The following is a 26,961-nucleotide window of genomic DNA, read 5'->3' as shown; positions in this document are numbered from 1 at the left end:
TAAGATGGGTGGGGCAATATGTCACAGTGGGGTGGGTGGCAGTGGATTCTTATCATTTGTGCCAAGTTCACAGCCTAGAGGGATACATGTTTCAGGGATGAGTCTTCCCTTTGGCGGCAGTAGTTTTTAATGGATCTGATTTCTAGGCACTTTGAAGGGTTAAGCCTCTGTCTTTATTTCTCTGGCAGATTGAGCACTTTTCCTGCCTGAGTGTGACTCATATGGGAACTCTGGGTCCTAACACCAGTAGTCCAATCCTATAAAGTAGCCAACTAACTACTCATTCATTCAACAAACACTGAAACTTTGAAAGAACATCTATTTTTGCCAAGCACTGTTATAAGTACTCGGGACAGAGTGAACAAAAGAGTCCAAAGAACCTGCCTTTATGGAGTTTACACTCTAGGGTGTGTGTGTGTGTGTATGTGTGTGTGTATGCGGGGTGGGTGGGTAAAAGGGGTAACACAAGTAACAGAATAAATGAGTACATTTATCTTATCTGGTGTGTACATTTTGGCCAGATTCTGCACAATTTGTAACTTTTTGTGTGTGCAAGTCACTGGAAACCTGGAAGTTTCAGATCTTGACTTAATAAGGACTGCATTGAGTTGATTTGTGGGCCAGAGTGACTTCTTACAATACTGTAGTTTCTAACAAACTATTTGTAAAATTAATGGCCTCTGATGACCCCCATTACCATCTCCCTTCTTCCTGAAAGAAGGCATTTCATTGCTTTATGAAGCTGTACACAGAAGAGTAATTAAGTAACAATTCAGGCCAATGGCCTCTCCCAGGAATTAATGGTAGGGAGAGTTCATTAACCCCAGCTGGTTATAGCTTCTCCAGGAAATGCCCTGGACCAAGGTTATCGTAGCGATTAATGTATTGGATAGAGACTTTAACTGGGATAAAAATAAAGCTCCATCTCCTTCCTGGGGAGCTTTTCTCCTTGAGGGGCTACCAAAGGCAAGCCCGTAGGAGCAGCGGAACCCCAAGCTGAGGGGGCCTTGTGTGGGATGAAGACAACAGATTGCCATTAGTGAGAACTGCTAAATCAAGGTAAAAGCAGGGCCTTGGGGGCAGATTAAGGTCCTTGATATAAACCTCCCCGCTCTTTGGGAGGTGGCTTTTGATTAACACCCAGTGCGGCTCTAGGGCAGCTGTTTCCGCCTTGTTAACTTTTCCATGCCATACCCTGCCCCGTGCACAGGAGTCGCGGAGAGATGCTGATTTTGCTGCATTGCTGCCGGGGATACAGTGGCCTTTATGTGGAAGTCTGTTGTGAAAACACCCTCTTTTGACACGCTGGACATTTGGGCTCTTTTTGCTGGGGCTCTACCCTTCTGCAGCGAGGGCCCTGGTCAGATGCATGAGTCCCCGATAAGCTGCCCGGGCCCTGGTCCTTTCTGCTGCCTCAGGCAGATGGAGACCTATTTCTTCTGCTCACTTCAGTTGTCCTCACTTTACTTTGGCGAAATCTTCTCAGATATTTTTATAAATGAGCCTGCTTTTGAGGCTCATAGCCAGGCAAGGCTCTAGAACCTCATTTTAGATCAGTTTTCAAATACAGAATCAAGTACACTATTTTCCTTATGTCCTTACTTATTTTTAGTGACTATTTCTGTACAGTCTTTAGGCTCATAAAATCTCCTCGAATTTCCTTTCAGAATACTTCTCAGAATAGCTTTTTCAAAAGCAGAAACTTGAACTAAACTGAAACGTAAAGCAAAGACAGAGAGAGAGAGAGAGAGAGAGAGAATGTACCAGTACTTAATATGGTTATTATTTAATATCCAGTAAACTACAGTAGTTTAAATTGACAAAAAGTTGTGTATTTTAAAACTAATCCTTCTAAATTTATTGCATCATTGCTATTACAACAGCAAGAAAGAACTAAAAAGGAAAGTTCACCAAGGATTTCACTTCAGCAAAAACCCTGTATTTTTCCAAATTTTCTTCTTTTCTTTTTTTTTTTTTTTGCCGGCTAACCATCTTTTATAGTGATCATAGAATAGATATACTGTGGTGTTTTGCCTTTTCACTTAATATTTTTTATGAACATTTCTCAGGTTGCTACATATTCCCTATAATTATAATTTTAATCTCTACATAAAAGTCTATTGAGTTGATATTTATAATCCATTTCATCATACCCCTCTTTCCATACTGTTTATATTTTTGCATACCCATCTTTTCTCCAAGGCCAGGAAGAGTACTTGCATTAACTTTATAGAGCCACCATAACAAAATACTGCTACAGATAGAGTGATTTAAACAACAGAAATTTATTTTCTCACAATTCTGGAGACTGTGAGTCCTGAGCAAAGTGTTGGCAGGGTTGTTTCTCCTGAGGTCTAGTTCCTTGGCTTAGGTGGCTGTGTTCTGTCTGTGTCCTCACATGGTCTTCCCTCTGTGTGTGTGTCTATGTCCTAATCTCCCCTTCTAAAACAACATCAGTCATATAGGACTAGGGCCCACCCTAATGACCTCATTTAAAGTTAATTACCACTGTAAAGACCCTATCTTCAGATAAAGTTACATTCTGAGGTATTAGGTATTTAGATGTCAACATACGAATATTGGGGAGGGGGAACACAAGTCAATCTATGTGAGATACTCAGCAAATCTTTAACTGTGACTGAATTTATGAACATTTGAATTGTTTTCCCTTCCTCTAATAACAGCCCTTGAATATACATGTATAGTCTTTATATTTTTCAGGTATAACCAGAATGTCAAAGTATACATTTATATTTTTACCAATTTTGAATGTCTATTCATTAGAATATTAGTCAACTGCTTTTTATTTTACAAATGAGGAAAATAAAGGCAGGAGAGATTAAATGTCTTGTTGAGATTAAAAAATATCTGCCAGATGTGAGACCTCATCTCTTACCATTATAAGCCTGGGAAAGTATAAGAAGAAGGCATTTCCCTGATTGTAATACAGGGCTGGTATTAGGGACTAGCAGTTATTCAGGGGGTCTCACCTGTTAGTGACATAATTTTGGTTTTCAATGAGGTCATTTCAGAACTCACCATACTTAATCACTGCTTTATTTCAAATCTGCTTCTCTAGCTTTAATTTAAAAAGTTTGAGGTAAGGAAGTGATCATTAAATGGAGGATTCCTAAAAAGGATAACCAGAACCTCTGCAAGCAAGCTTGCATAAAAATGCTACACTAAAATCTAGTGTAATTTTATACTCCCTTCTCAGTCCTTCTGTGTTCTTTCTGCCCTGTACTGGGAACACCTCTAAACTTGCTGATTGGCCTTTGATCATTACAGAGGAGTCTTTCATGCATTGAGATGTTAGGATGTCTTTTACTTAATAGAAGTAATATTATACTACAATACTTATACTATGAATGACTAACGTTTAGCTCTATATAATTCATCATTCTTCATTTGTTTAGCAGACATTCTTCTGAGTACCTAAGTAGATAATGGTATGTCTCAAAGACAACTTGAGTACTCGGTTTCATAAGGTACTAACTACATCGTGATAAATGTTATGGTGGAGGCAGCTAAAAATTGCTTTCGAGTTCAGATGGGGAGCAACTGTATGAGTTAGGGAAGCTTCAAAGGGAAGGTGCCTTTTGGATTGAGTCTTAAAGGAAGGGAGTAAATTACATATAATAGGAAAGGATATTCTAAGAGGAGGGAATGATAGATTCAAAGGCACACTATGCTCAGTGAGTGGTGAAAGTTCACTGTACTTTCTCTCTAAAGCAACACGTCCCAATGTGTCGTACATGAACAGTTGGTTGTGTAATTAATAGTTTTAGGAGGTAACATTTTTTATTTTAAAAATTAATTTTAAATAATGATGGTTAAATATTTGGTAGTAAAGCTACAAGTAGTACATTAAAACTTAGAAACATTGCTTTGCATGAAAATAAATGTATTGGAGTAAAAATAGTACTTGGTTTAAAGAAAAATATTAAGTAGATAGTTGTTCTGGGGGAAGGTGAATGTAGCAAACATTGTGAAGGTAGAATGTGAGTAATTAAAGTTTGGGGATTAGTGCTCTAAGAGCATATATGGCATGACAGGAAAGGAACCTTGCTGTCCCTTTCCCACCATCCTGAGCATAAGCACTGCATACTTGTGCTCAAGATGTCAGGTTTCATCTTGAGGCACCCCAAGAAGCATGAGAAACTTTTAGGTAGAAAGTGACATGGTCATTGTATTTGAGAAAGATAATTCTGGAGCAGTGAAGGATGGATGGGAGGAAGAAGCCTCCAGTGCTGTCCATACTGTGCATTATGATCAGACATCTCAGGGGAGATATTTTACTTTAGGTTTCCATTTGGCGAGGAAGCTCAGGTTTTTATCAAGCATTTTTTTTCCCACTGGAAGTTGTATATTGGAGTTTTTTTCCCCCCTTTATATTATTTTTGGTTTGGTTTATTTTCTTTAAAGATTTTATCTTTTATTTATTCATGAGAGACACACAGAGAGAGGCAGAGACATAGGCAGAGGGAGAAGCAGGCTCCCTGCTTCATCAGGGAAGCCTGATGTGGGACTTGATCTCGGAACTCCAGGATCACTCCCTGGGCCAAAGGCAGATGCTCAACCGCTGAGCCACCCAGGTGTCCCTTTGGTTAGGTTTACAAAAGTAATATTAAATCTTCTTGGTGAACAATGTCTTACCACACCTGTAATGAGAGAGTTTTTGTCTCTAACTCCTCCACTTTTACTTCTGTAGCCATTGCTTGCAATCTAGAGATAGTTTGGTCTCTCCTTATTCTTTCAAATTGTTTTCACTGGGGCTAATTCTTCCCCTAAATGGAAATGTGGCAATCTCATGACATTTTCTGGTTACTTTCAGTCCCAAAACGATGTTCCAGTTCAGTAATCCAAGGATCTAGTACCATGTCATAATAAAAACTCTGTGCCTGGTGTGGAGTGGAGGTTTCTTCCCTCTGGGAGCTGAGGCCTGCTGTGGGTGGAAAGACTGCACTGGGAGTGGGCTTGTTGACTTCTCTCTTTCCACAGGGAGCACACCTGTCTCTCCTTTCCACCAGGCTGGCTACAAATGAGAGGAGGTAAGATAGGAAAGGGGACTTTAAAGTCCTTACTTGACTGGTTCTGTTGTGTACCGGCACCGTGTCCCTTAGGGCCTGCTTGGAGTGTAGACCTAATGCTTTCTCTTGTGGAAGTTGTTGGAAATTGCCAAAGCACTCTTGTGGCATACCTGGAAATTCTAGTTCTGACCTGGACAATTGCATGCATGTCTAATCCAGTCATTCATTTGCATCTCCCTTAGCCACTAAGACTTTTGTCATCTTGCCAGGTTCTCTTGGCCAATCACTTGGCCTTCTAGTTGGCCAGGACTGGCTATATGATTTGTAGAACATAGTGAACTGAGTTCACGCTGTGTAGAACTCTGAGAATGAGGGCCTTTTCTCAAAAATTAAGAATTTCAAGTCAGTGATAGCAGAATATGTCCATGAAGCTGGCCTTGCAGGTGGCTCTCATGAATGCGACCTAAGTCAATACTGTGCAGGCAGACACACTCACATATTCTTTGTCTGAACAGGCTCTGGAACACAGGCCAGCTCCCACTTGTTTCCTTTGCTGTCAAAGCAGTTAGCTAACCTCTCTCATGCCCTTAGATATCCTAGATGACAGTCTTACAGTGGTCTCTAGTATTCCCTATGCATGTGAGGACACCTAGGGAGATCTAATGGGCTCCCGAAAACCCTTTTCTTATATTAATTTTGTATCATTGCTAAAATAAATTGCCACAAACTTTGCTTTTATTATTTATTGTACAGTTCTGGAGGTCAGAAGTCTGACATGGCTCTCAACAGGTAAAATCAAGGTTTTGGCAAGGCTGCTTTCTTCTGGAGGCTCTAGGAAAGAAGGAATTTCTTTCCTTGGCTTTTCCAGCTTCTAAAGGCAACCTGCATTCCTAGGCTCATGGCTCCTTCTTTCTTCCTGAAAGCCAGAAGTGTAGAATCTTCAGATCTCTCTCTGATTCTCTGACCTTTGCTTCTGTGATCATATTGTCTGCTCTCTTTCTGACCTTCCTGCCACCCTCTTACAAAGTCCCTGATAATAACCTCTGGTTCATCCAAGTAACTCAAGGATAATATCGCCATTTCAAGATCCTTAAACACATCTGCAAAGACCAGTTGTCATGTGAAGTAACATCCCCACAGAGGATGGGGACATGGACATGTTTGGAGGGGGACATCATTCAGCCTACCTCACTTATCTTGAGGCAAAGGGAGAAGCAGCCCTCCCATCCTTCCCTTTGAATTCATATCTCATTAGGCTAGGGAGGGATCTATATGCCACTGTGGGTATAGACAGCACAGCCCTCTGAAGAAATCTTTCCTCCAATCTTGGCTCTACATTAATTCTAAAGTAGGTGAGGAGTTTAAGAATCATATAAGAAGTTCTGTAAATAAACTATTTATATTCAAGTCCTTATCTCAGAGCCTGTTTCAAATTCATCTTTTGTCTTATGCTTTCCTGATTATACTTTTTTTTTTTTTGCTTTCCTGATTATACTGTTAAAGTATTCCAGTACCAATTAGTGTATAAGGACTTTTATAAGGACTTTGGTCCTTATAAAATAGCATTTAAGTAGGAAAACAGTAATAAATCATTTCATTTTTTGAGTTAAATGATTCATTTCCCTTGATGAAAAGTTAATTTTGAAAATTCTGGGAAGTGATTTCTTCTGTGCTCTGTTTTGAGTCCCGATACCTTGCATTTTCCACACTTACATAATTTAGAGTAAAATCTTCAAATGTTATTTCAAAGACAAGGTTTTAATTTTTTTTTTTTTTTTTTTTAGTTTTCAAAATGGGATACTGGAATGGATAGCTGTGTATGATCTGTTTGACTTTCTGTTCCACAGCCTGACAGCTCCAAGATTAAACTCTGTGCCAGGCTGCAGGAGCCCTCCCCTCACTGATTATAGGAATCTAACTCGTGGAGAATCTACCCAGCCCCTCTTCCTATTTTCTCTGACTCCGTACTCCTAGTACTAGTTACCTGAGGTAGTACATCGTCCCATGACCAGTTCCTATTTTATTCCTCAGTTTCAGGGTCTGGAATTCTGTCACAAGCCTACCTGGAAATACAGTACTGACTCATCCTGCAAGTAGACTCTCTTTTTATTGGAACTTGATGCGCACATCTCTGACCCTAAATTCTTCCTCAAAGCTGGGCCCCTCCAGTGCTTCCACAATTTTCCAAGGTCCTGCCTGCCCAAGTCCCCATGTCTCTATGGTCTGCCTGCTTACTGGAATGTGCCATATTACCATTTGTTTGGTGTCCTTGCTTCTAATCACCTGCCTTTCCCCGCTCCTTTGTCTCTATACCAGCTCTCTAGATCTCAAATGCTTTTGGCACAACCGTCCTCCATTTTGCTGCCAAAATAGAATCTTAATAGCTGCCCCTTCCAGAAGTTGTATTTTGCCCCTGTTTCAGTAGCTTCTCCTTATGTGGAATATTCTGCTATGAATGGCATGCTTGGTATAATAATATTAATGTATAAATTGGGGTATTTTTGATGAAAGTTGAAAAATGAGATTTTATAATTAGGATATATTTTGAAAATTCTACGCACGGGGTATAGTTTGGTGATACTTAAACACATGAAGCACTTTCGGGAGCTATTTCACAAATAACAGTGTTCTCAATGTCTGAGTTATGCTACAGTTCAGAAAGAGAGGGTGCTCATCTTCAAATTCAATCTTTTTCTTCCAATAGTCATTGATTTTTGTTTGGGTTCTTGTAATTTTAATAGACTTCTTTCCCATAAAAATGTAAATAAACAAAGATAAAGGTGAATGCTTTCTTAAGCAGATTTTAGTTTTGAACAAAACATCTGTGAGAGGTCAAATTTAAGATAATTTCAGGATTCTAAACAGGTTTTATAACCTCTATTGGCAAGAGATCTGTATTTGCAGAATCCATAAAGCTTTTAAGGTATAGTTGATATTGAAACAATAATGACCCTGGAACAGGATATTTCCTGGAGATTAATGACCAGCTGGGAGGGGTTGATGGCCTGAGGTGTAGTTGAGGGCCATTAACCTCAGACAGTCATTAAAGCCCAGGAAATGTCCTATGTCTAGGTCGTTATTGTTATTATAAATTGAAAATGGAAAAAAGAAACAGGCATACAGATGATCTGAAGGGCGCCTCCATTTCCAATGGTTTGAACAGGGAGAGTTCTGGGAGAATTTATTCCCCCATTCATTAGCCAACCAATCTCTCTGAATCCTCTGTCACATTGCCCTTCAAGTGATGGGTCTTTGTGCTGGAAATCCCTGAATTCCCCAGACACCTGGGTAGAGAGAACAGTTCCCTTGTTGTAGCTCCTTTTGCTCAGAGTGACTGGATTAAACAAATAGTAATGGTGAATAGCTTTGCTACTTGCTCTTAATTGTACCCTGCATTACCATCAACTTGCTTCCCATGGGATAAGCTGTTTTCTTATCTATTTAGCTGCAGTAAACTTTGCAGAGCTAAATTTTAAGCCCTTGAATATGTTGTCTGTGCTTATTTCCCAGATTGTTGGGGGTGAAAGTGCATGTTATTTGCTTTGCAGTTGTGCTGTCTTTAGTCAAGCTACATATGGCATCCCAGTTCAATACCTTATTCAATTTCCAAAAAGTACTATAGATATTTTGAATTCCCAACTAAGAAGCAATGGTTAGTTTTGAATGCGTTAAGTTTCAGCTTTTATACTAATCCTGTAGTAGCAAATTCACCTTCCTCTTTTTTTTTTTTTTCAAACAAAATATTCAAAATGGAGAAGTTACCACTTTAGGGTTTCCACTTAGGCTTCATAACACAGAGTTGGATATGATATTAGGCTAGAATATTCTGAAACAACTTGCCAAATTTATTTTATTCATTGGGTATAAGAAATTTCATGTGAGATTTACAAAAAAAAAAAAAAAAAAAAAAAGAGCAGTATGACCTGAGGATCATTAGGCTACCATTTCTTTCAGTCAGTATTACATCTGAGGTATGCATTGGATCAACTCAAAATCGTCACAGATGACTGTAAAAGAAAAAAAAGAAAGAAAGAAAGAAAGAGAGGAAGGAAGAAAGAAAGAAGGAGGACAAGAAAGAAAAACTCAAACTATTTCCCTTGATAACATTGATCAAGAACATTAGCTTTATAGAAGAATAGCATTTAACTGTATAGTACTAGGCTGCCAGTATTATTATGAATTTGTAAATATAATATATGGTCCATCCTCAAAAGGCTCCTCTTTTACCTGTAGTGGTGCCTAAAATTCCTGTTACTCATAACTTTGATCTAAGATATTGAAAGTCCCAGTAAAACTACAAATGCTAAGTTTTCAACCATTGATATTTACCCTAATTTTAAGTTATTAAATGTTCCAGACCATAGTTAGCATGTGGATTCAACATAATCAAAAGGTAAGATTAATAAATAATAAAGGGAAGTAACATAAAAGTATTCTTTTTTCAAATCCCTATCAGTGCAATCTATGAAATTCCTTTTCATGGCAGTATCTTCAGAGTAATTCACACTCCCTTTGATGTTCCTTACAGTCTTCCTATTCCACTGTTCCTTCTCATTTTAACACGTTTTTATCAAACATGGTTCTTGTGCTAGTCTGTGCTCTGTTGCTTTCTAGAATCTCTTTATGTTGACATTTCTGGTGAGGTGGGCTGATTTTCATGTGGACTGCAGGATTTGTTGTTGCCTTATGGTGGCACAACTCATGAAATAAATGTTACCCTATAGAGTTGTAGTATTACTCTGGTGAAGTGTGGAAGAACTCTATTTCCACCAGCTACAACTGTTCTGTTTTTGTCATTGTTGTTGTTTGTTTGTTTTTAGCAATAATCTGATTTTGAGTTTTTATTTTCATAGTATACCTGTTGATTTCCTACTTTATTTTAATTTAATAATTCTTCTTCCCACCCCTTTGACTTTCTATATTACCCCATCTAGTGGAATTTGGTGCAAGTTATTATGGAAATAGGTTGGGAGATATTACAAATGATGTTGTCCATGGTGACCTATAAAATCACCCCCTGGCCCTCTACTGAACTAGGCACTTTGAATCTCCCTTTGGGATGAATTCTCTGCGTATTTCACACTGCTGAAAAGTTCCAGGGCCCTCTCTCTGAAGGTTCTGTAACTACATTTTTACACCATCAGTCATTGCTTATTGATGAAGGCCCTGCAGTCATCCTGGGTAGTCTACACAGAAGCATACTGCCATATCTGAATTCTTGCATCACAAGGGTAGACTAGAGACCCTTTGAGGACTCTGACTTCCCATTATTTTTTCAAGTATTTTTAATGTGCTTCTGTAAGGGATACTAAAAAGCATAAGTGTCTTGAGTACACAACCACAATGTAATCTAGGGAAGGGGAGAGAAAATGAGACAACATCAAATAATGACAATCTGGCTGTCTTCATTCTGTTTTTTAAAAGATTTTATTTATTTATTCATGAGATACAGAGAGAGAGAAAGAGACAGAGAGAGAGAGACAGAGACAGAGACATAGGCAGAGGGAGAGGCAGGCTCCACGCAGGAAGCCTGATGTGGGACTTGATCTCGGGATTCTAGGATCACGCTCTGGGCCGAAGGCAGGAGCTCAACCACTGAGCCACCCAGGCATCCCACTGTCTTCATTCTAAAAGAAGATGAAATCATGAGAAGTTGTAACTATATTTGTTGAAGGGTTTCAACTTATTTGGGTATAATCTTCCAATTTACTGCTCTTCTTCACTGTATTATGATGTAATTATGTATTATAGTACATCATTATAGGTAATTAATAATATATTGACTAAGTTGCAGAAGGTTTCAGTCACTTTTAATTATTAGAATAGTCTTGTGTTATTTCAAAAATTCAAAGCTCTTTTTTCCCCTTCATTCTCCACAGAATTGACTTCTCCTTACTCTAGCTCCTGGCCAGGAGTTTTTCTATCATGCTTAGGCAAGGTAGAAGGAAAGGAACATGCATAAATCCTTCCTATTTAACTGCCTGTGGTAAGGTTGAGTTCAATGACTGGTTAGTTGTCCTCGTGTTTGGTTCAAGGTAATCATTACTGCCTTTTGTGGGCAGGCATGTAGTTATTGGTCCTCTCATATGTAGGTTCTTTGGAGGATTTCCAAAGACTTTCCCTTCTTAATGCATAGTTTCTGATGTGAGAAATCTGACTTTACACTTTCCCCTACCTTAACCTCTCCCAAAAGTTCACCCTAAAATTGAGGACCCCTTTTCTGGTGGTCAGTCGTCATTGTCGTTGTCGTCTTCTTTCTTCTTTCTTCTTCTTCTTCTTCTTCTTCTTCTTCTTCTTCTTCTTCTTCTTCTCCTTCTCCTTCTCCTTCTCCTTCTTTCTTCTTCTTTCTTCTTTCTTCTTCTTTCGATTTATTTATTTACTCATGAGAGACAGACTGAGAGAGAGAAGCAGAGACATAGGCAGAGGGAGAAGCAGGCTCCTTGCAAGGAGCCTGACGTGGGACTCTATCTCAGATCCTAGGATCACGACATAAACCGAAGGCAGGCGCCCAACTGTGGAGACACCCAGGTGTCCCATGGTGGTCAGCCTTCTTGATGAAGTCTGGAAAGACAGCTAGAGTTCAATGACTTTTCTCCTGTATATTGACCCTTTGGAAAATCATCTGTCTATGACATGTCATATAATGGGGCAGATAGCTTCATGGTTGCATTTTCTCCCACCATCTTCTCCAATTCTCTTTCTATGGTTCAAGTAGCCCAGGTGTGCTGGCCAAACAGACTGCCAACTCAAAAAGAAACTGCCCAACTTCCCTTCATGTGGATACCTCCTGTTTTTAACATGGGTTGATTTTGAACCCACTTGCCTTGGTTTTAGGTAACAAAATGATCTACTTTCCTTCTCCCTCATAGAATAGTGTCTCTTTAAAAGGCTACTTTCCTCATTACCCTCTGGGATCTCTTTTTACATTGCCCAGGGAGAGATGGTAATGCTTGGTATAGTTAAGGCTCATTCTAAACAGAAGTCTGTCAGTAAGCCCTGTAGGGATATTCTACATATTAGAATATGGGAGTCTTAGCATATTTTAGTCTTCAGCTTAGATGCAGTTCTAGGGAACCTAGAAAATTCCCACTTCATATTCTACCTCAGTCCAGAGGAAAAAGAAAAGGGGATGAATATTAAATAAAATAACTATTGCTGTTCCTATCCTAAAAAAATGAAATCAGAGTCAGATAGCCAAAGATTGAAACTAATATGAACCAGTTGGAGAAATTTGCTGGCCCAGAAGGGGTGCAGCTTGCCAGATATCCTATAAAGAGTCCAGAGGGATGAGATTCCTTTCAAGGACAGCTGGTGCAATATTAACAGTTAACAGAGAAAACAAAAGTCACATTCTGCTCCTGTTGGCTCTGAGAAACTGATCTCCCTCCTGGAAAAAGTAGAACTGAAAATATGAAAATAGAATTAAGTTTCAAGGGAGTAGGGGGAACAGGGAATACTGATGTGCTTTGAGTTCAGGTCTTCAGGCTGTGATACATTACACTCCAGGATGCCAGAACCATCAAATGTGATTTCTGATTACCTTTCAATTACCACTAAGAGTGTTTGGTTTTTTTCTGTTGTTGTTTTGTTGTTGTTGTTTCACTTTTTTTCTTAAAAGTACAAGAGTTTACAGAGAAAATGCCTCCCCCCAAAACAAAGTCAAATGGAGAAAAAAAAGAAGGGAAAAGGATTTTCAAAACTATAGCCTAGTAATTTTGATGTCATTGTAAGCATAATTTTTGACTGGACTAGTTGGTGGATGGTTTATGAATGGTTATCAAAGAAAGTGTGATCACTGAAAGCAACATGAGTTCGAGAAGAACATTAGCTGGACTAATCAGATCTCTTTTCCCTTTTTTTTAGGCTAGTAATTCATAGTAAAGCTGAAATATAATGTGTTCTAAATTCCATCCTACATTCTCTCATTGCAGTCTCAAAGATTTGATGGGGAAATGTGGACAGATTGTTGTTTGCATAGGTGGACTCATAACTGTTTGAGAAAAAGCTCATTCACTTAACAAATAATTTTGAATCCTTGTTGTATTCTAGGCAATGTGTGTAGCCCTGGAGGATAAGAGATAAGGATAAGAGACTGGAGAATTGATACTCATTAAGTGTCTGCTGTGTGTACTTACTCTACTTGCCTCACACGTGGGATCTCTTTTACTTGTCTGGGAGGTGGACATCATTATCTCTTTTATAAGTAAGGAAACCAGAGTTCACACTTGTCCAAGGTCACGTGTAGCCGAGATTCAAACTTTGATCTGCTTCATGGTAAAGCCATTATCTTCCCATGACATGATTTTCATTGCTCCAGGAGAATAAACGTAGTTACCAAGAGGCAAGTCAACATAGTAAATTCAGCATCAGATGCTGAGTCACTATAAAGAGGAACTCTCCATCACCTGGGGCTCTGAGGCCTCTGAACTCTGTGCCTGCCCCACCCACTCTTACCACAGGTTTTCGAGGAAAGAATGTCAGAGATGACAGGACGTGATAGCTGTGAGTGGTTGGGAAAGGGGTAAAGATAGGACAAGGAATTGGTCTCAGAGCTCTCACTATCTTAATTTGTTTGGTCACTTCTGATAAAAAAAAATTAAAAATAAAGTTTTTCAAAGATACCCTAAAGCTGAAAACCTGAGTCTTTTTTTTTTTTTTGGCTAACTCCTTCTGGAATCACCTTTCTAATGGTGACATTGCTGGGACAATGCTGGGCTTTCCCAGAGTGGGTCTCTTTCTGGGCTCTGGCTCTCAGTAAGGCAGGCCCCTGCTGCTTTTCCTCCCTGGTGGAGAGGATAGTATGTATTAAGCTGAAAAGTTACTTTCTAGTTGTGAGGAAGGAGTTAGACTGCTGCTTCAGAACTATGAAATTATTTTCAGTGTTTTACAAATGGTCACTACATCAAAAGCAACAAAAAAGGTAATTACAAAGTGTGTACATCATAAACATACTTTTTTTTTTTATAAACATACTTTTTAAAAAAGATTTATTTATTTGAGAGAAGGAGAGACAGTAAGGAGGAAGGGGCAGAGAGAGAGAGAGAGAGAGAGAGAGAATCTCAAGCAGACTCAGCTGAGAACAGAGCCCTGTTGTCCTCAGGCTTAATCTCATGACCCTGAGATCATGACTGTGAGATCATGACCTGGGTTGAAATCAAGAGTTGGATGCTTAGCTGACTGACTGAGCCACCCAGGTGCCCTCATTACATTATACTTTTAAAAACACTTCACATTAGGGGCGCCTGGATGGCTCGGTTGGTTGAGCATCTGTCTTTGGCTCGGGTCATGATCCCAGGGTCCTGAGATCAAGCCCTGCATCAGGCTCCCTGTGGGGAGCCTGCTTCTCCCTCTCCCTCTGCCTGCTGCTTCTCCTGAGTGTGCTCTCTTGCTCTGTGAAGTAAATAAATAAATAAAAATCTTAAAATAAAATAAAGACACTTCACATTGCCTTGAATATGACCTCAACCCCAAACCCAACTGCAATCTCTGGGGAGAGGCAGAGACTGGTGAAAAAGACACAGGGGTTGGGGTGGGAAAAGCAGCAAGAGGAGAAAGCAGACCTTCAGTTAAATCAGCCCTCAATTTCAAGGGCAGCTTTGGGCAGGCTGGCCTCAGGCTGGAGCCGGTGTCAGGGGCAAGAGCAGCTGTGGATGGGACTGGGTGCTCTACATATCATTCAGGTCAGGCGGAAGCTGACCTGGCATCCTTTGTGTACAGAAGTGCTCCTCTTTGGTGGATTTCAGCTTATCTTCCAAATCATCAATTATCTTCTCTAGCTTAGCTACCAATCTCTCTGTGAACTCAGCATGGGTCTCTGCTTGAGTTTCTCAGTAAGAATCTATCTCTCCTTCATATCTGTCTTCCTTTTCTTCTGCAGCATTCAGACATTTTAGGTTCTCGTCCATCCGTCTGCTCATCCATCCCCTGGCAATGGGAGTCGGCCAGCTCAACTGGTTCCTCTGTGCATGCCAGGTCCCCCTGACTAATCACCAACTTCTGAGCCACCCCTCATACTTCCCAATCTTTCCCAATCTGCTTCTTCTGCAGTGTGCTCAGCTTGTTTGAGTTGGATTTCCTGGAGTTCCGTCTTTTCTTCATCTCTTAAGGCTCAGTTTTCAGTAACCTTCATATCTTTCCTCCTCTCATCAGTAGCTTTCTCAGCTTCCTCCAGCTTTTGCAGGGCATGGCCCAGCTCCTCTTCAATTAATTGGATCCTATGGTTCAAGGAGGCCACCTCCGGCTCAGCCTGCTCCCAGGCCTGCCTTTCCCTCTCCATCTCCTGTTGCAGGTGCTTGGCCCCCTCCTCTGCAGCATGGGCTGCAGAACCTGCATCTTGTACTTCAATGCCTCGATGGTGGTGATCCAGGCATGGTGCCCTCCCAGCCCTTGCCAGTGCTCGGCTTCCTGCCTCCTCTGCTCAGAGCTGCAGCTGCCTCCTCTGCTCAGAGCTAATGCTGTTTTTGCTTATATGAGACAGAAAGCTACTTGAAACTAGCTTACCGAAAAATCGGAATTTACTGGCCCACTGATGGCTCTAGAGAACTACATTGGGGTAGTGCTGAGTTCAGGGACTTAATAGCATTATCCAGACTCAGAATCTGTCCATCTCTCAGCTTGGATGTCCTCTGGATTGATATAATTCAGGCAGACCTTTCCTCTTGGTGACAAAATGACCACGCAGAGTTTCAGTCTTTTCCAGTCATTGTAGTACAGTCTCTCTAAGGTGTCTCACTGGGTGGACACAGCCATGTGCCCATTCCTGAAACAGTCATTCTGCCTAGGAATGTAGAATGTGGGAATGGCCGTATTTCCCTTGTTCATCCACTTTTGGAGGGATAGAGACAGACTCACATAAACCAAGAGGGAACATATTGTTAGCCCAAAGGAAAATTAAGGTTCTCCTACAAAAAAATTAGATGTCTATTATAGTTTTAATTTTGCTCAAGGTATTTTCTGATATAAAAAGAAAGTATTATGTTGTCAAATTTAGGTTTTCCTATAATTTCTTATCCAAGTTTAAAGCTTAAAAAGGTCACAGAATCAATAAGATTAACTTTTCATTTTCTTCAGTTTTTTTATAGTTTATATTTTTTACTTATCTTTTAAATAAACTAGAATTAAATAGACTTAAAAGCTCAATAAATTACTAAATATTTCAATAATATTTATTGCTGAAACTGATTTATCACATTTATAATATATAAATTTTAATGGACACTACTTTCTACTTTTAAGTCATTTATTGACCTTTTTCTGTCTATTCTTTTTTTTTAAGATTTTATTTTTAAGTAATCTCTACACCCAGCACAAAGCTTGAACTTACAACCCCAAGATTAAGAGTTGCATGCTCTACCAACTGAGCCAACCAGGTGCCCCTTTTCTGTCTTGTCTTCTGCCAGCACTATAGCATTTTAGTTTGTAGCTATGTAATAAGCTTTGATATTTGGTGGGACAAATAAATGGCAGGTAGCTTAAATGAGAGGGGATTGAAAGATCTGGAGTCAAGAGTTTTACGTACCACAGTAGAGCCTGTTTTTTACCAGAAGAGGCTGCCTGTGCGTGTGGGCACTCCTGGAGCTGAGGTTAAGGAGTAATTGAAAGGAAGGAGAGAGTAAAAAAGCGAGGACATAGGGCCATGGAATCCAAGCATCACTACTGTTTTAAAATATGGCAATGCCTGTGCATTACAAAAGATGTGGTCTTCTCTAATTGGAGCTCAAGACAAATTATTATGTAGACTGTTTCTTTTTAGCACATTTTAATTTTTATATATTTTTTGGTTCTCATTTGCTTTTGACATCTCCAAGTTAGGCTGTTGATGCCAAAGAATGACACCAGTTAGACATCAGCACTTTATGAGCTTGCTGCTTCCAGGACTATTTATTTGCCAGGCAGAGAAGGTGGTACCTAATACTGAGAAATGACTTCTCACAGTCACACTGAAGCTAGTCATGAGGGCTGCTAGAGACTTTCAGTGAACAAAGGAGCCCCCTGCCCTCCTAATAACATCTCCTAAGCAGTGTACTTTTTATCTCCCTTAAGGCTTATTCTGTCTCTACTATTTTTCAGAAGGGAATCTTAGAAGGAGTATCATGTCTCTGCTTAGCTATCAAATATTTATTAAACTGTTAATATTTTTTGTGCGTTGTGCTTGGGAATTTTAATATAAATAAAATATTATCTCCCCTTTTGAGGAGTTCATTGTCAGGTCCAATAGTTCTTAGTTCCTTGTATTTGCTTTCCCAAAGTTTAGGCTCCCACTCTGAGGACCTAAGGCACTTGGCATTGCCCCAAGTGGTCCATTTAGAGGTCAGAATAAATTGCCTTCCATATTTAAACAGATTCTATAACCTTTAGGGTTTCTACTTATGCCACTTTGTGGCAGGAATGCTCCCCTTCCACCACCCCTCCTTCTCTTATCCTGGGCCTGACTTTGTTTTTAAGCATGCAGTATTAGAGCCTTTTTTGATTATTTTTCATGATAGAATACTTTGCTTAGTGTTTCAAATTCAGTGCTCCCTTTTGCTAATGTTGATGTGACAAGGTTTTCTTAGCCTGGACATTTTAAATCTAGATTCTTCAAATCCTGAGCTTTACCTTACATAGCTCTGTTGATGAGTTCTTGGAGTTTGGGGTACTTATGATTACATTTTGCTCCATTCCTATGAAATTCTGTTGTTAACAGGGGACATTCTGGTGAGTCAGATGAACCTGTGTCAAAACCATTTCACTCTCAAGAAGGCACAGTGGCTCTGGGTGCTTCTCAGTGGCCAGGGATATGCTTCCTTCTTCATTGATCCTGTTAAGTGACAAGATCCTGTCTTTTGGGGTGAAAAATATCCATGTGATTATATGCTCTGATTTATCATTCAGTGATCATATTAGCTATGTCGCCTCTTGCATTCTGTCATCTGGGCCCCACTGAGCTGTGAGGCTATTACCCTTCTCAGGAAGGCACTGACTTACTCATCAAGGGGGACTACTTCCTCTCCCTACTGCTCTGTCTCCCTGGAAGCCTTCCAACAGGACATTAGCATTTACAAATTAATTTGCACTACCTTGGCCAGAATGTAATTCTAATTCCAATTTCTTTTCCTGCAGGCCTTCTACAATATTCCAGCTATTCCTGTTGGGAGTTTCCCTTTCTTCTTCTCCAATAGTTCCTCTTCAGTTTTATTTATTTGCTGATATTTTGACAAAAATCTACCTTTTACCAAGCTTATGTATCCTTCAAAGCCCTGTTTATTTTCCAGCTCTTCCAAGAAGCCTACCTGAATATTTAGACTGACTTCAAAGTCATAATCAATTATATAATACTAATTTGGCTTAATCATTGAAAACCTTGCATCATAGGGTAGCAGTTAAGGTCATAAATTTTAGAGACAGTTCTTTTTTTTTTTAAGATTTTATTTATTCATGAGAGAGAGAGAGAGGCAGAGACACAGGCAGAGGGAGAAGCAGGTTCCATTCAGGGAGCCCAACATGGGACTCAATCCCGGGTCTCCCAGGATCGCACCCTGGACCCAAGGTGGCGCTAAACCGCTGAGCCACCCAGGCTGCCCTAGAGACAGTTCTTTTCTCTGTTTTTGAGCTGCTTGAATTTGCGTAAATTATTACCACTTCTAGTCTTCAATTTCTTTATTGGCAAAACAGGGTTAAGGATGACCTTTCTTGGTATCACTAGAGTCCATCTAGTGTTCTGTACATTGTAGATGCTCAAGAAGTTAGGAGGAAGTGCTTGCAGCTTCTATTTGCCAATGATAGGTTTACTTTAGGAAGTATTTCCTGGCTGCTCTAGAACAAAGTTTTTTTTATCAGTGATGATTAAGAGTGGTCTATAGGCAAAAACCTTATTGAACTCTTAGATTAAGGATTATAGACTAATGGATCATGATCTCAAAATTTCTGAATTAATATAATGATATTAGTTCAAATAATCTCATTGGAGCTCAATACAGGGTAATAACAATTGTCATATACTTCCTTGACAGATGTCAAAAGAGTGAATAGCACATGGACCAAAGAGTGTGGCCGCATATAAATTATATCACTTACTAAAACATTCAGAGTGGCTGGCTTTTCTCATGATTTTGAAGTGAATTTAAGCAGATTTTCAGGAAGTTTTCTTAATGTACTGGTTTCTCTTAGATTTTCCTAGATATTTTATTGGTTATGTTTAAAAATAGAGATTTAAATGAGGATTGATTTAGTAGCAGGGGTCCTTTTCAGAGAACTTGTTTTAATTTTGTTTCAGGAGTTACTGGCTGGCCCTAATTTGGCTTATTGCATAGATCAAAAGCATTTCATTTCATGCCCTCATGTTCGCCCTCTTATGAAGCCTCTCTACTTATCTCGTAATTTCTAGTTTTTCTGTCACAAGTGAACTGTGGGATCTTAGTTCCTTACTTTCTAAACAAAGGGATGAATTAGATGAATATAGGTTTTATGTATACTTTTTATAATAAATGGTACATATAATTTTATGCCATTTTCATGATTACCACAATCAAAATTTGTAGTACAACATTCAAATTTTCTGCAACATTCAAATTTTCTTAGCCATTGCTTTTATAAATGGCTTACTGGTATACTGCTCCTCTTGCTTTTAATCTCATCCTTTTTAGGACTTAGAGTGTAAGCTTGTTGAGAGTTCAAGGTTTTGTTTGCATTTTCATTTCTTTTTTGGTTAAATTAATACATATGAAATATTACATATATAACATATAAACTCAATACATAATATATTACATATATGCAATGCATAATCCAATTATGAGAATAATTATATTTAATAATATATGTAAATTATACTTTATAACTTCTTAATTGAATTATATATTAAATATAGTATATATTAAATATATGTAATTTAATCCTTAATTGAATTGTATATTGAAAGTCAGCTGGAAGATTTTGTCAAATAGATGTTTTAGCTTAAAGGTCAGTGTTCATGACACATAGAATCATTGTTCCAACCTCTACTAATTTAAAGAACTTTGAATAATTTTGAGTGATTCAGCAGCTTCTATTGCCTCTAATTGCATTGCTAGTGTGAAACAAATTTCTGTAAACGGAACACAATTTAAAAAATCAATGCTATATTATGTGTGTATGTGTACTCCTTTGAAGATTTTTTAAGCCAAAGGTTGGAATCCAAATTTAAGTTAAAAATTCAACCCTATTAGTTCCAACAGTAAAAATGACACAACAGAAGTGGTTGGATGGATGTTTACCTTCAGAGGTTACCAGTTTGCACATGTGCAGGCAATAATGACTCTTGGCACTTCACAACTTATTCTGCTGCCTAGAATTTGTCAGATATTTCTTTAGACATGAATTCTGTGGATCTCAATTTTAGAAATGTTACAATAGAAGAATTATATCTTGGGAACAAGAAAGCATGGTATATAACTGTCAATCAAGTATAATTTACTTTCCCTTGCTGCCCTGCTCCCAAAGGCATGTTAGTATTATTTAATTCGTTTACTGTAACTATGGTTTCTAAAAGATTTAAAGGTTTGAAAGCCACAAATAGTGATTATGCTGGGTGTGACCCAAATAAAATCCACTAGATTGTCTGGAAAGCTTGGTGAGAGTTTTGGTATCCTCTCATTCTTCAGGGGAGCCTTTCTGTTATGTTATCAGAAGCTTTCCCTTTGCTTCAGGAAGCCCATTGGCCTGCCCGGAGAGAGAAATTCAGTTGGTAGGGTACTTTATAGATGTCTCTCGATCCTCCTGGACAGAGGAGAAAGCCCAACACCTGACACTTGGAGAGGTTAAGTCTTTGAATGAAAAATTGCCATGAATTTGAATGAAGATAAGAGAGAAGGGGACAGTGAAAGATGTTCCAGTGGTGAGGGATCATCGGTGTTGGCAGCTGCCCATCCCTCTTATCTCACCTAATGGCGGGTGCCTGCCAATGTTTATTTGTCCATTGCCATTCACCAGCTGCTCCTCTGCCATGTTGTTTTCCTTCCCAGATGGCAACACGATGTTCCACGATAAAACTGACACAAAAAACAATGCAAAATTTGTCTAAGAGAGGTTCAGCAAGCATGAGAAAAACATCTGATATCTCTCAGAGCCCGCCAAGTTCGCAGCTTACAGTGCCAGAGTAATTATGGGATGATTTGAACAGAGGCAATGCATGGGGAAGCCACTACCAAATGTAGCAGGTAGGTTTCCAGAAGAGGCAAAACATTCAGCTCTCTCGTTCCTCTGGCACCCTGACAGAATCAATGAGCGCTGCCTGTGGCTCCCAGAAGCCTCGTACATTATGGAATCTGTGCTTTACCCCATGCTGCCTAATTAATGGCCCACTATTTTAAAAACTCTTTTATTCAATTAGACTCTGCTTTCAATAAGATAAACAGTCTTGCTATCAAAATCCTAGGAAACCAACATTTATAGGCTGCCTTCTCGCCAAAGCATCTGCTTTTCTGTTGCCCTTGGTCTTTTATTCTGTCCAGTTTTCATTTGGCTGTTTGATTCTGTAAAAATTGACTGCTATTTTGGGGAATAATATGAAACAAGAGAGTTTCTCTGCCATCCTATTACTCTGAGGGCTATTTCCCCCTTAGCCTCTACACAAGAACACAAACTAAAGAGAATCATTTTATTATTGCAGATTACAAAGAGCCACAGATGTTATTTAAAATGCGGCATTGACTGGATTTCATATTCATCACTATTACTCAAAGTACTGCCTTTTTTATGGGTTACCATTACGACATTTTTTGTCAGATCAGATTTTTAGATGAAACACTAAAGAGTTCTTTCTTCTTTAATATGACCACATGCCTCTTCATTTGACTCAGAATTGTCTCCTAGGGATAATTGCATTCATGTCTGTTTGGCTAGATTTTTTTTTATAGTTAATATAGTTTATTTGACCTACTTTAGAGACAATACTGAGGAAAATAATTTTAAAAATTATATCTAGCATTCAAAGAATCTGCCCCAAACTGGCTGAACTGTGGAATTGTTGGTTTTAAAATATTGTTAGTGAAAACAAAGAATAGAAAATGCCCAGTAGTCTTTGGTGAAAAATATTATTTTAGTGAATTAATTACTTATCTTCTGACTTATGAGTGGTATAACATATTGGTACAATTTAAAAACAGATTTTGCATTTATTTGGTCTGGGGAGGAAGTTTTTATTGTAGGTAGAATCAGGAAAACCAGTTCAAGAAATGTTGACACATTCCCACATAAAGAGAAAGGCTGTTGAAAAGGCTCAAGATTTCTTGAGTAAGACCTGAGTTTGGGTGTTATCTGGGCCATTAACATTAGCTGAGTCACTTAACCTCTTATAATCTCCATTTCCTTTTATAGAAAATGAAAATATGAGTAATAGTTGCCAACTACAAATGTTGCGAGGGTCAGATCAATTTACAGATGCAAGAATTTTATAAGTTGTAAAGCATAGTGCAGCTATTAGGTGGTTTCAATGACATGTTTCTCTGTTTAGCTGTATCCTCATAAAGTTTTCCCTCTTCTTAGACAATAACTTTCCTTCAATAAAAGGTTTATTTTTCTTTAGTTTTATAATTTGTTCTTGCAGCTTCAGAAATCCTGGAGGATAGTGCAGTGTAGATTTTATGATGGTTGTGAATATTTGACCTTCTAAGGGTGGAGGAAAGATCTGAATATATTAACTTTTGAGGCCATGCTCTAATTCGGTTTTGTAGGAAACAATGTCATTTGACATTTCAACCTTTTTGCAGGACAAATTGTTGGGCATTTTCCAAGACAGCAAGAGCTGAACTTGAACTTTTTCTTCCACTTGACCATATATATACAGGTAGAATTAATATAATGTCCATATTCTAGTTCATATTCATGTTGGATCAAAATGATTCCAAGGAACAGAGCAAGGTCAGATTGAGAACTCTCAATATTGAGAGAGAGGTTGATTTTACTAATTGATGCCTGTTGGAATTCATGTTCATCCAGAATACAGCAGGAGTTCTCAATCCTGGCTTAAAATCACCTGTATAACATTTGTTGCTGTTTGGTTTTAATTCTTTATGGCTACTGTGGCTTACTTAATTATCTATGATGAAGCAAGGAAATTAACACTGATAGCCAGCAGAACCCATGTCCAAACATTTTGACTTAAATGGTTCTGTGTGACTTTTCATTATCAAAAACTTTTAAGCTCTCCAGGAGAATCTTAAGGTACAGTTAGGCTGAGAACCACGCATTTAGAAGTAAGTGGCAATAAATTATGTACCAGTAGGTATGTACACACTACTTTGGTATTTAGCTAGGTTAGGTTCAGCTAGGCATGATTTTTGAGTGATCACTTGAGCCAAGATTCCATGATAATGTTAAAAGCATGTTTTTGAGTTACAAATATTGACACTAAAATTTTACATTTTTCTGCTCATTAATTTATTTAGTTTTAAAATATTAACTTAGTGTTTCCATTTGAAATGTTAAACATGTGTCACCAAGTTTTCAACTTGGAACAAGGGATAAAATAAACTTCTAAAACAGTAAAGACTGAGAGAAATATAATCCATGTACATAAAAGTTTTTGGGGTGCAACAGGGAAAGGGGTCCAAAGACAAAAATGTTTGAAGACCACTGCTCTAATCTATTATTTTACTTTCTTCAGAACTCTGTGTCTGTCTGGAATTACCTTGTTTATTTGTGAATGTATTGTATGACTTTCCCAATGAGAATACAAGTACACTAAGCACAATCTATTCACGGCTGGCCGTCCAGTGCCTAGAAGTATCTGGTGCAAAATAGATACTAGAGGTTTAATTATGTACCCTAAACATTCATATGTTTAAGTTTTAATCCCCAGTATCTCAGAAAGTGAACTTATTTAGAAATAAGATTATTGCAGACATAATTAGTTGAGATGAGCTCATACTGGAGAGACGTAGGTCCCTAATTCAGTATGATTTGGTGCCCTTATAAAAAAGAGAAGTTTAGACATAGACATGCGCACAGGGACTGAAGTTATGCTGTTCCCAGCCAAATTACTTAGAGAAGCTAGGAGAGAGGGATCTTGAGAAGGGATCCTTCTCTAGCACCTTCACAGGGAGCAGGGCCCTGCTGACATCTTGATTTCAGACTTCTGGCATCCAGAACTGTAAGACAGTAAGTTTCTGTCATTGTAAGCCACTCAGTTTTTGGTACTTTGTTATGGAAGCTCTAAGAAATGAATATAGTAGATATTCACTAAAGGTTGGTTAAATGCATGAATTATTTACTGTTTCACATGTACTACCACATTTTTCATAACAATCTGATCAAGTAGTGCCATTGTATTCTTTTTCTGCATGTGAGGAAACTGAGGCTTACAGAGATTAAGTAACTCGCCCAAGGTCACATCTGTCTGCCTCCTTAGCTGGAGCTCCTCAGCTCTACACTATGTGGTTTGACAGATATACTATATAGGATACATATGAAAACAGGAGGTCACCTTGAATAAGCAGTGCAATGCACAGAAAGAGTACTCAACCTGGAAGCCCAGTATCTGGAATATCAAGCATTCAATCTCAGTCAATTTAAAGATCCTCTGCCATCTTCACCCTGTAACTCCCAGCTTAGAGTTGTAACTTCAGGCTCAGAAGTCAGCTGTGGGGAAAGAAGGTGTGGAGTCTCTCTTTGCCTTCTGTGTTCCACCTTGTCTTATTTCTCAAGGTCAGGGTGAGGTGAGAGAGAAGAGGGAAAGGAGGAACAAAGGTCTTTCTTAATCAGTATAGTGGTCACATGACTTTGTAACTGTCTGAGTGGCAGATGGGATATTATTTTTGGTTCTTTAGAGACCCATTTTTTAAAAAAAGATTTTATTTATTTATTCATGAGAGAGAGAGAGAGAGAGAGAGAAAGAAGCAGAGACACAGGCAGAGGGAGAAGCAGGCTCCATGCAGGGAGCCTGATGTGGGACTCTATCCCAGGTCTCCAGGATCAGGCCCTGGGCTGAAGGTGGCACTAAACTGCTGAGCCACCCGGGCTGCCCTAGAGACCCATATTATAGCATTGTTCCCTGCCAAAAGAAGATGAACCCTTTGGCTGACTCTGGTCCTGGTTCTTTCTGTTGGAGTCACCTAACCTGGATGATGACCACTTGGGCAAGGCCCTTTGATGGCAACTCCAGTCCTGCTTGTCCTTGGCATCCATTCTGGCTCAAAGGAAACATTTGGCTCTGAAAGTACAGGCTGCTCCTATAGCTCTCTCTTATCCTTGGCCATAAAAGGCAGTAGTTCCTGCAAGCCTCACACATTTACATTCTTTCCAGACTAGAATCAGCCTCTAGGCTTCCTGAAACTTCCCTTACTTGGCTTTAGTGGTTGTATTGAGAAATAACCTGATATATCTGGATTTTAAAGTGAGTTTCGGGATGTTGTTTATAGATCAAATATTGCTAGGAAAATTATTTTTTAAAAAGGCTTTATTTATTTATTTGAGCGAGAGAGCACAAGCAGGGGGAGAAGCAGACTTCCTCCTGAGCAGGGAGCATGATGTGGGGCTTGATCCCAGGACCTGGAGATCATACCTAAGTTGAAGGCAGCTGTTCAATCAACTCAGCTACTCTGGCACTTGCTAGGAAAGTTATTATGACCAGAATACCAAAAATACTGGGTATTTAATACCAAAAATATGGGGTATATAAATGTCCATGTTCTAATCCATGGATCCCTCATTTTAAGCAATTCAACTGCTTTTACTAAATATCCCCTGTATGCCAGGCACTGCCCCAGGATAAGAGACAAATACTATCTATGACTAACACATTCTCACTAGGTCATAAGTAGCCTGAAATTTCTGAAGTGAATATTATAAAATATCATGGAACTGATTTTTAGAATGAAAATCATACTCCAAGATCCAAAGGCCCAGAAGAATAAGCTTAGATATACCTTCTGTTCTTCTGAAGATTTCTTTAGTTCATATTATAGTTTCAGCAGAACTCTTTATTCTGATTTCTCAGTAACTGAATAATTTGGTGCCTGCCTGCCATGCTTTTACCATTCTTTAGGTCTGAAGGATATTAATCTGTTTCCAAAACACGTGACTCTTGTCCCCTTTACTTGCATACACACACACACACACACATACACACACACATCTCCTCTTATGTGCAATTTAGTATGCTTAATAAATTCTAGTGATCAAATAGGGAGTTATTTAGTCAGTAGGAAATTGTCTAATTTGTCTCTGGAAGAAAAAATTCTTAATTACCTTTCAGAGAATTTGTTTAGTTTTAAATGATATTAGAGTGTGGGTAAAGTTTTCCTTTAGGGAGGTGCAAGGCTTAATATGTTAAGAGCCTATTAGGAGCAGTGCATGATTTTTGCATCATGTATCATTAGTTTATTCAACAAATATTTATTCAGAACCTGCTAACTACCAGTCAGCATTCCAGGCATTGGGGTATATCAGTAATCAAATCATAATGAAAAAGGCAAAAATCTCTCATTGAGTTAACTTTTTATTTGGGCATCAGACTATAAACAAGATATGTAAGTAAAATATGCAGTACTATGACCTAAGGAAAAGAAAGAAAGCACTGGCAGGCAAATGAACCACTAGAGGAAGGGGAGTTCAATTTAGATGTGTGGCCAGGGAAGGTCTCAGGGAAGGTCTCGCTGAGAACCTGCCTTATGAACTGGCTTGTGGGACCGTCCAAGCTCTAGACTGTTCTGGAAGAGCAAGCTCAGAGACCTGAGGGTGGCAGTGGGCCTGGATTAGTGGGGCTGGAGAGCAGCCCACGTGGCTGGAATGGAGTGAGTGAGTGTGATAGTGGGAGGTGATGTCAGAATTAATGGGGACTGAGGGGCAGCCACGGAGGCCTTGTAGGCCACAGCAAGGACATCAACTCATATCTTGGGGCCAATGGGGAACCATTGGAGGGCTTTGAGTGGAGAAGTGATATGATCTCACTGTTTAACAGGATTACCCTGGCTGC

The 26,961-nt window shown here is 39.0% G+C and overlaps 1 pseudogene; it reads right to left on the bottom strand.

Moving 5' to 3' along the window:
• Positions 1–14,695: 14,695 nt before the first annotated feature.
• Positions 14,696–20,993, bottom strand: LOC112675422 (tropomyosin alpha-3 chain-like; annotated as a pseudogene).
• Between the last annotated feature and the right edge of the window lie 5,968 nt (positions 20,994–26,961).

The sequence above is a fragment of the Canis lupus genome, chromosome 30 (genome assembly GCF_003254725.2).
Source record: "Canis lupus dingo isolate Sandy chromosome 30, ASM325472v2, whole genome shotgun sequence".
NCBI lineage: Eukaryota > Metazoa > Chordata > Mammalia > Carnivora > Canidae > Canis > Canis lupus.
Note: the sequence above shows the minus strand (reverse complement) of the source record. Positions and strands in the feature narration are given on the sequence as shown.